Source organism: Doryrhamphus excisus, chromosome 18 (assembly GCF_030265055.1).
Source record: "Doryrhamphus excisus isolate RoL2022-K1 chromosome 18, RoL_Dexc_1.0, whole genome shotgun sequence".
Lineage (NCBI taxonomy): Eukaryota > Metazoa > Chordata > Actinopteri > Syngnathiformes > Syngnathidae > Doryrhamphus > Doryrhamphus excisus.
The window spans coordinates 5,553,450-5,562,293 of record NC_080483.1 but is presented as its reverse complement, the minus strand read 5'-3'; positions in this window follow the sequence as shown (position 1 = coordinate 5,562,293).

The window sequence follows — 8,844 nt, the reverse complement described above, 5'->3', positions numbered from 1 at the left end:
ACCGCTTTTCCTTGTGTGGGGTGCTGGAGCCTATCCCAGCTGTCTTCGGGCGAGAGGCGGAGTACACCCTGGACTGGTGGCCAGCCAATCACAGGGCACATATAGACAAACAACCATTCACACTATGGACAATTTGGAGTTGCACTGGGAGAACATGCAAACTCCACACAGAGATAGCCGAGGGTGGAATTGAACCCTGGTCTCCTAGCTGTGAGGTCTGCGCGCTAACCACTCGACCGACTATATTGTACATAATGTAGATAAATAATATGATATGATATGATATGATATAGGTTAATTGCGGACTTGCAAATGGGAGTGGTTGTTTGTCTATACGTGCCCTGGTGACCAGTCTAGGATGTATCTTGCCCGAATGCAGCTGGGATAGGCTCCAGCATACCCCCGCAACCCCAGTGAGGATAAGCGGCATAGAAAATAGATGGATGGTTCAGCCTTGGTGGAGGTCAGTGCTTTATTCATATATTCATTTATTAATTCACTCAGCGCTTTAAAGTATGAAATGAAGTAGCGGGCCATGCCTTTGGTACCTGGGCCTTATGCCACCAATTATTGATGAGTTAAAGGGATGTATTATGCTTGTATTGAATTGTTGCTCCTACAGAGCAGCTACACACAATAACCCGCCCATAAAGCTTTCTAGATCTTCCAGATTCTGTACCTCTTTGAGCAGCGTTTCCATGGAATTTCTGCTTCTGACCCAAACAATCTGTTCAATTCATTCCAGTCATGGCCCGCCTCCAGGCACCGTGATTGGTCACACACCCACGCGCTCCCGATGACTTCTGGACACATAGGTCCACGTTTATTCAGTGCTGGCATTCTGCAGCACATATAAGGAAGTCTGTATCGCATTGACCTCACAAAACTAATTTTAATTTATATTTATGAATTTCTATCTAATAATTATCTGACCTCACAAAACTAATTTTAATTCATATTTATGAATTATTATCTACTTTGGAGGATAAATACAATTAATTTTTAATAAGAATGGTAAATGCACTGCACCGTAATTGTTCTGCTATGTTGGGATTCATTCATTTGCTGCAAATTACAATGCCACTGGGTGGGTGAATTAATTAATTAATGTAAGCATTAATGTTCTGAACCCATTTTGCCACCTTTATGGGAACAGTTTGGGTAACTTTTCTGTTCCCATTGTTTGCTGTCCTCACAATAAAGAAAACTGTGTACAATACTTAACCGTCTTGCTTCAGTGAAGCTATTTTGACGTGCATTTATGCATCAGTTACAGGCCATACAAAATAAGAAATTACTATCTATAAATGTGAATATGTTCTCCCCATGCATGTGTGGGTTTTCTTCGGGTACTCCGGTTTCCTCCCACATTCCAAAAACATGCTAGGTTAATTGGCCACTCCAAATTGTCCATAGGTGTATGAATGTGAGTGGCAATGGTTGTTTGTTTATATTTACCAGTCCAGAGTGTACACTGTCTCCCACCCGAAGTCAGCTGGGATAGACTCCAGCACCCCTGGCGACCCTCGTGAGAATAAGCGGTAGAAAACTAATAAATGAATGAATTAAATGTACATTAAATAGGCTAAACAAAACGTAGCTAGCCAAAACACAGGTGATACATTAATAACAGCTACACTAACATATAAAAAATTACAATTCAGGAACATTTGGGATGGCTATTTTCAGCTCTTTGTACACAATCATACTCACGGAGACAAAAGCTTCCCAAGGCTCAAATGTTGTAGAGCAAACATAGCTTGTTTATGAGCTGTTTCATACTTTGTTTTTGCCTACTAGCTTGTTGCTATGTGGAGAGAGGGAAACCTCAAAGATTGTCTAATAGTGAAAGAGCACCCACTCTTACCACTGAAGCGATAATTTTTGGAGAAGATCTCTCACGTCAACTTTTTTAACTGTCGATTTTTAACCATTAGGAAAAGCGGTTAAAAAATTAATGAATGAATGAATGAACTATAAAATGTAAACTTATTTACCAGCTATGAATTTATGGAGACATTTTAAACGAACCCAGATATCACATGCTTATCTTTGAAGCAAAGACATGACACAGTCCATAGAGACCGCATGCTGCGTTTGCCTGTCAAGCCCATCAAACATTTTTGGGATAAATGGGAACGTTCAGCACATTTTAACATGTAGAAGTATTTACAAGAGACAGATATACTACGTATATGCTCACATCCATCAAGTTTGTGACTTCTAAGAGTTGAAGAAAGGGAGCCCAGATGCGCTCTGCGGTGTTTCAGGCCCAAATGGCAGCTGACTGCACCCGTGTGCGTATGTATGTCTACTTGGTAAAAAACAAAACAAAACAAAAGCATTCTGATAGGACAGCAGGTCTGCTCACAGCAACCTTTGACCTTTTGAGCCGAAACATGTTGACCTGTACCACCTCCTCCAGGAAGTACTTTCATTTCAATTTTATTTCACATTGATGTTCATATTTGATGTCATCTATTCTACACATTGTTGTTATTATTATTCATTATTATACGGGATCCTTCCATCCTTCCATCCTTCCATCCTTCCATCCTTCCATTCTTCCATCCATTCATCCATGCATCCTTCCTTCCTTCCTTCCTTCCATCCATCCATCCTTCCTTCCTTCCTTCCTTCTCATTTCACTGTCCAGAGTTTCATACTTTGCACTTTACATTTACTGATCCGGATGTTTGTGCCACATAGAAATGTGCAGCTTTTCACATTTGCAGTTCCTTCCATCCTTCCTTCCTTCCTTCCTTCCTTCCTTCCTTCCTTCCTTCCTTCCTTCCTTCCTTCCTTCCTTCCTTCCTTCCATCCATCCATCCATCCATCCATCCATCCATCCTTCCTTCCTTCCTTCCTTCACTGTCCAGAGTTTCATACTTTGCACTTTACGTTTACTGATCCGGATGTTTGTGCCACATAGAAATGTGCAGCTTTTCACATTTGGACTTCCTTCCTTCCTTCCTTCCTTCCTTCATTCCTTCCTATCAGTGTTTTTCCTTCTTTCTTTCTTTCTTTCTTTCATCCATCCATCCATCCTTCCTTCCTTCCTTATCATTTCACTGTCCAGAGTTTCATACTGTGCACTTTACGTTTACTGATCCGGATGTTTGTGCCACATAGAAATGTGCAGCTTTTCACATTTGGAGTTCCTTCCTTCCTTCCTTCCTTCCTTCCTTCCTTCCTTCCTTCCTTCCTTCCTTCCTTCCTTCCTTCCTTCCTTCCTTCCTTCCTTCCTTCCTTCCTTCCTTCCTTCCTTCCTTCCTTCCTTCCTTCCTATCAGTGTTTTTCCTTCTTTCTTTCTTTCATCCATCCATCCATCCATCCATCCTTCCTTCCTTCCTTATCATTTCACTGTCCAGAGTTTCATACTTTGCACTTTACGTTTACTGATCCGGATGTTTGTGCCACATAGAAATGTGCAGCTTTTCACATTTGCAGTTCCTTCCTTCCATCCATCCATCCTTCCTTCCTTCCTTCCTTCCTTCCTTCCTTCCTTCCTTCCTTCCTTCCTTCCTTCCTTCCTTCCTTCCTTCCTTCCTTCCTTCCTTCCTTCCATCCATTTCACCTTTATCAGTGTCCCACCTGTCTTTATTTGGTGTAAGTCATGGCGCAAAAGTGGGGTGCTAATAGCCGTTTCCCACTATTAGTGGCCACATTAAACGTTACCGATTCTGTAGAAATGTTAAAATGCTAAAATGCTAAAGCTACTTACCATTGACAGATGTAACTAACCTCTTTTCTTGAGAAACTTCAAACTGTCAAGTCTCTACTTCCAGATTGTTTCCAGATTCCAGATGTTAAAAGCTCACATTTGAATAAGATACATCATCGTTTATTATCAACACCGTTCGCAGCTTGCGGCACAAAGCGTAAGTCCTTTAATGCACTCGCTAGTGTGAGCAAAGTGTAAGCATAATAGGTCCCCTGTAAGTGCATAAGTGCATACATACTTGGAAGTACAGCAAAATGCAGTGCATGCCCCACCCCCAAAAAACAATCAAAATGCACACCCACCACCCTCAAAAGTAACAATCTTGGGTACTAAACCAAAACCGACGGCACAATCCCTGCAGATCTCACTCAGATGAGAAAAAGTCACAATAAATACATTTTAAAGTCATTTGCTACCAAAGACAATTTGGTATTTATGAGTATTTATGAGTTTTTCTTTACAAAGAGGTGATGATGCAACTCTAGATAGAAGACAGCATGTTTGATGCATATTAAAATCGGAAAAATGACCACAAGTCGACAGAACTCGGCCTGCATCTCTCCCATTGAAATACACACTACACAGCAACCAGGAAGTGAAAAGGCATCTTATTAAGGTTATGCATAGAAGGGAAATTTTCACACAAGTTCAGTTGCAAATGTAAAAATTGTGGTAATAATTATGATTATGGTTTTATTTCATTTGAACATGCATCACATTATCACATAATCAGTTCACAGTTCCACATGTCCAAAATGAGTAGGAAGAAGCAAAGCTTATTAAATCCTACCCCTCCATCTGGTACTTTTCAGTAACTGCTATTTGCAAATTTGTTCACTTCCTGCTTTCCATAATACAGTTTAAGGTTGTTTTTTTTTGTTTTGTTTTTTAATAATGCACCTCATGCCAAAGTACAAGGTGATATGAGCATCCAATGACATAATGGGTACCATAGTAAGTGTCAATATAGTGATATATATAGCACATCATGACTGGTTCAAGACTCTTCATCCTTGTATTTAGCAAACATCAACTGCTTGTATTGTTTCTTGAATTGGCTCATCGTTGTGCATTGTTTGATTTCCTTACTCAATCCATTCCATAGTTTGATTCCACATACTGAAATGCTATGGCTTTTTAACGTAGTCCTAGCATATAAGTGTTTCAAATGTACTTCTTCTCTGAGATCATATTTCTCCTCTCTTGTAGAGAAGTATTGGATGACATTTTTAGCTCATTGGTTATTTTTAGCCTTATGCATTATTTTAGCTGTTTGAAGATGAACTATATCAGCAAGTTGAAGTATTTGTGATTTTAGAAATAAGAAGTTAGTATGTTCTCTGTAGGCGGCATTATGAATTATCCTTACTGACCTTTTTTGCAGTACATTTAGCGAGTGAAGTTTGCTTTTATAGTTATTAGCCCATTTTTCCACACAATAAGTAAGATATGGTAGAAGCAGAGAGCAATAAAGAGTATGGAGTGATTTCTGATTGAGAACAAATTTTGCTTTGTTCAATACTGAAATATTTCTGGCCACCTTATGTTGTATATTTGTAATATGAGGTTTCCAGCTCATATTTTCATCTATTGTGATCCCCAGAAATTTATTTTCGTTCACCCTTTCAATGTCCACACCATCTATTTGTATTTGCTGGTACGTGTCCTTTCTGCTGTTACCAAACAGCATGATTTTAGTTTTACTTAGGTTCAAGGACAATCTATTATCATCAAACCATCTTTTTAGTGTGACCATTTCTTCTCTGACCTTTCTAATGATTTCGTCTGTACTCCCACCAGAACAAAAAATAATGCCAGCTTTAAGTCTTTCGTAACTTTGGCGATATCATTGATGTACAAGTTGAACAGTTTTGGCCCCAGTATTGACCCCTGGGGAACTCTGCATGTAATATATGAACTTGCAGATGTGTATTCTCCTAGCTGTACATATTGCTTCCTGTCAGCTAAAATTGTAAATTGTTCATGGTGTTATTTCAATCAAAACTTTTCATTTTGTCAAAAATATGTAACAATTTTTTTGTGTAAGTAACGCATGCACAACACGCCTCGGGCCAGACGTCATACACTCATTAGAGCATGAAGTATGAACACAGAGTGTGCAGTACAGTTCCAACATTGTATACTGTCGTATCTCCAACCCAGACACCTCCTGTTCTTTTCAATCTCATTACAAGAACGCAACATGCATTCAGCAACACCCCAAAAACGGCTTCATAATAAGAACATCAAACATGAATTTGATGTTCTTAACACTCACTTCATAACTTTTAAGGATTGAAATGCTGTTACACGGAAGCACACGTCTGCTATTAGCGGCTGCTTCACCGTGTTCTGGGTGACAGGAGTGGGCATCCTAGAGGATTCATATGTTTCTCCTCGAAGACAACGTATGGTGCGTTTAACGACGGTGGACAAAACACCGCTATGGTGGTAGTGGTGGTGGGTGGGGAGCGGGGATGTTTGTGTGAGAGGTGAAGCAGATGATGCCAAGTGGATCAGACACGGTGGAAACAGGAATTTGACAATTTCTCAGCCTGGTGATATAATAATATTATGTATATATACATATTATTATTATTATTATTATTATTATTATTATATACATTAGATGAGTGAATTTACTCTCATCACAAATTTTGAGTAATACTGATTATTATTTTTCTAGTATTTCTTTATCTCTAACCATTTTCGAGATACAATTTTTCTAGTATTCCTTTATCTCTAACCATTTTCGAGATGCAACCTTTTGAAATAGTAATATCAAAACTGAATATTTTCTTGAAAAAAAAAAGTATCAACAAGTATTAAAAAGTCAAACCCCCAATTGTTCATTCATTCATTCATTTTCTACCGCTTTTCCTCACAAGGGTCGCTGGAGCCTATCCCATCTGTCTTTGGGCGAGCGGCGGGGGTACACCCTGGACTGGTGGCCAGCCAATCACAGGGCACATATAGACAAACAACCATTCACACTCACATTCATACCTATGGACAATTTGGAGTGGCCAATTAACCTAGCATGTTTTTGGAATGTGGGAGGAAACCGGAGTACCCGGAGAAAACCCACGCACGCACGGGGAGAACATGCAAACTCCACACAGAGATGACCGAGGGTGGAATTGAACCCTGGTGTCCTAGCTGTGAGGTCTGTGCGCTAACCACTCGAACTCCGTGCCGCCCACAAACTTTGGGTCATACTGATTATTATTTTCCTAGTATTCCTTTATCTCTAACCATTTTTCAGATACAACCTTTTGAAATAGTAATATCAAAACTGAATATTTTCTTGAAAAAAAAGTATGAACAAGTTTGAAAAAGTAAACCCCCTCATTGTTCATTATAACGCAAAAATAATGACTTTTACTTGGATTGTCAATGCTAATCCTCCAAACAAACTGCAAATAAATGTAATCAAGTGGCTCAAGAAGGCTGTGGCATAAATAATGTTGAAATAAACTCATTATTTATGCCACATTTTATGCCACATTATGCAATAATGAGTTTATTTCAACATTATTTATGCCACAACCTTCTTGAGCTACTTGATTGCATTCATTTGGAGTTTGTTTGCAGGATTAGCATGGACAATTGAAGTAAAAGTCCTCACTTATGCTCCACAGTAACGACAGTTTTGACTTGACTTTCTGTCTCTTTCCAATAAAGGTATTTTCCACAACAGCACATTTTAGAGTTGTAATTATAACACCATGAAATTGTGATATTTTTTCCCCTGTCAGAATCTCATGCCGCGCTGTCACATGATTACTAGATTAACGAAACAATATTAGCTGTGACGAACGTTAGCTTTGAAGTCACGGCAGCATGTGACAAGATCATATATCTTTAGTACGCCAACATTTGAAACAATGGTTTACACCAGGGATGTCCAAAGTGTTTCTGTTGGCTCACGGTGCATTCAAAAAATACAGCAAAAATGGAGAAATCAGTAACAATAAAAATGTGATATGTTGATTAATTAATACTACTATGAAAAATACAATTTGCCAGCGAAACAAAGCTGATTTTCAGTATCCGACTCCTGGTATGCGGTATTGCGTACTTGAACACAAAGTCAATGGTCATTACATACAAACATATCAGGTTAATGTTGGTGTTCCAAAGTTGTTTACATTATTTAGCCCCCCATTTTTTGTATGATTAATATTTTATATTGTATTATATTATATTATATTGTATTGTATTGTATTATAAATATTGTATTGTATTGTATTGTATTGGATTAGATTGTATTGTATTGTAAGTAATATATTATTATATTATATTATATTATATTATATTATATTATATTATATTATATTATATTATATTATATTATATTATATTATATTATATTATATTATATTATATTATATTATATTATATTATATATTTTGTAATATATTAAATTCTCATATAGTGGTGCACAACTTTGAGGGCCAAAGTATGTTGCGAGTGGCAGCAATCTGAAAAGGAAGGTTAAAAACTCCATTCATTTATTTCATTTTTTTTACAATTCCTGCACATAAATTTATAATTTCGACAAATAAAATGTATATTTTGTTTAGATTTTTGAATTGGATTTACTTTTTTCCTACATTTTGATTTTTTCTTGAACCTCCCGGAGCGAATTAATAATGAAAAGTTCATTTTTTTTTCTTCATCTGATTATTTTTAGTTGATTTAATTGTATTGTAGTTGTAGTGACCTTTTTTCAGTGTTTGTGTGTTAAAACGACTTAATGGCGTGTAGCGCTACTGGAAAAGGTGTCTGTCAAAAGTCGTTACGTGAGACGAGAGTCAGGCGGAGCTGGCGGCCTCTTTAATAACACTCCTCCTGCCCCCAAGCCTGTTAGAGGACCCGGCAGGTAGAAAGCGGCGCCGACGTCTGAATCATTATCCGCACATGTGTGCGCAATCATCAATAGTTTGAGTGGACTTTTACCTGCACTTTTCTTCCTTTGAGCTCTTTGTGAAAATGATCTCAATCGATTTATGATGGCCCCTACGGAAGAATGGCTTTGGTGATAAAAGTCGTCAAATTTTGTGAGAAGATTTGCAACTCCAAGGACGCTCTCCACACCTTAAATGTACGATATAAAT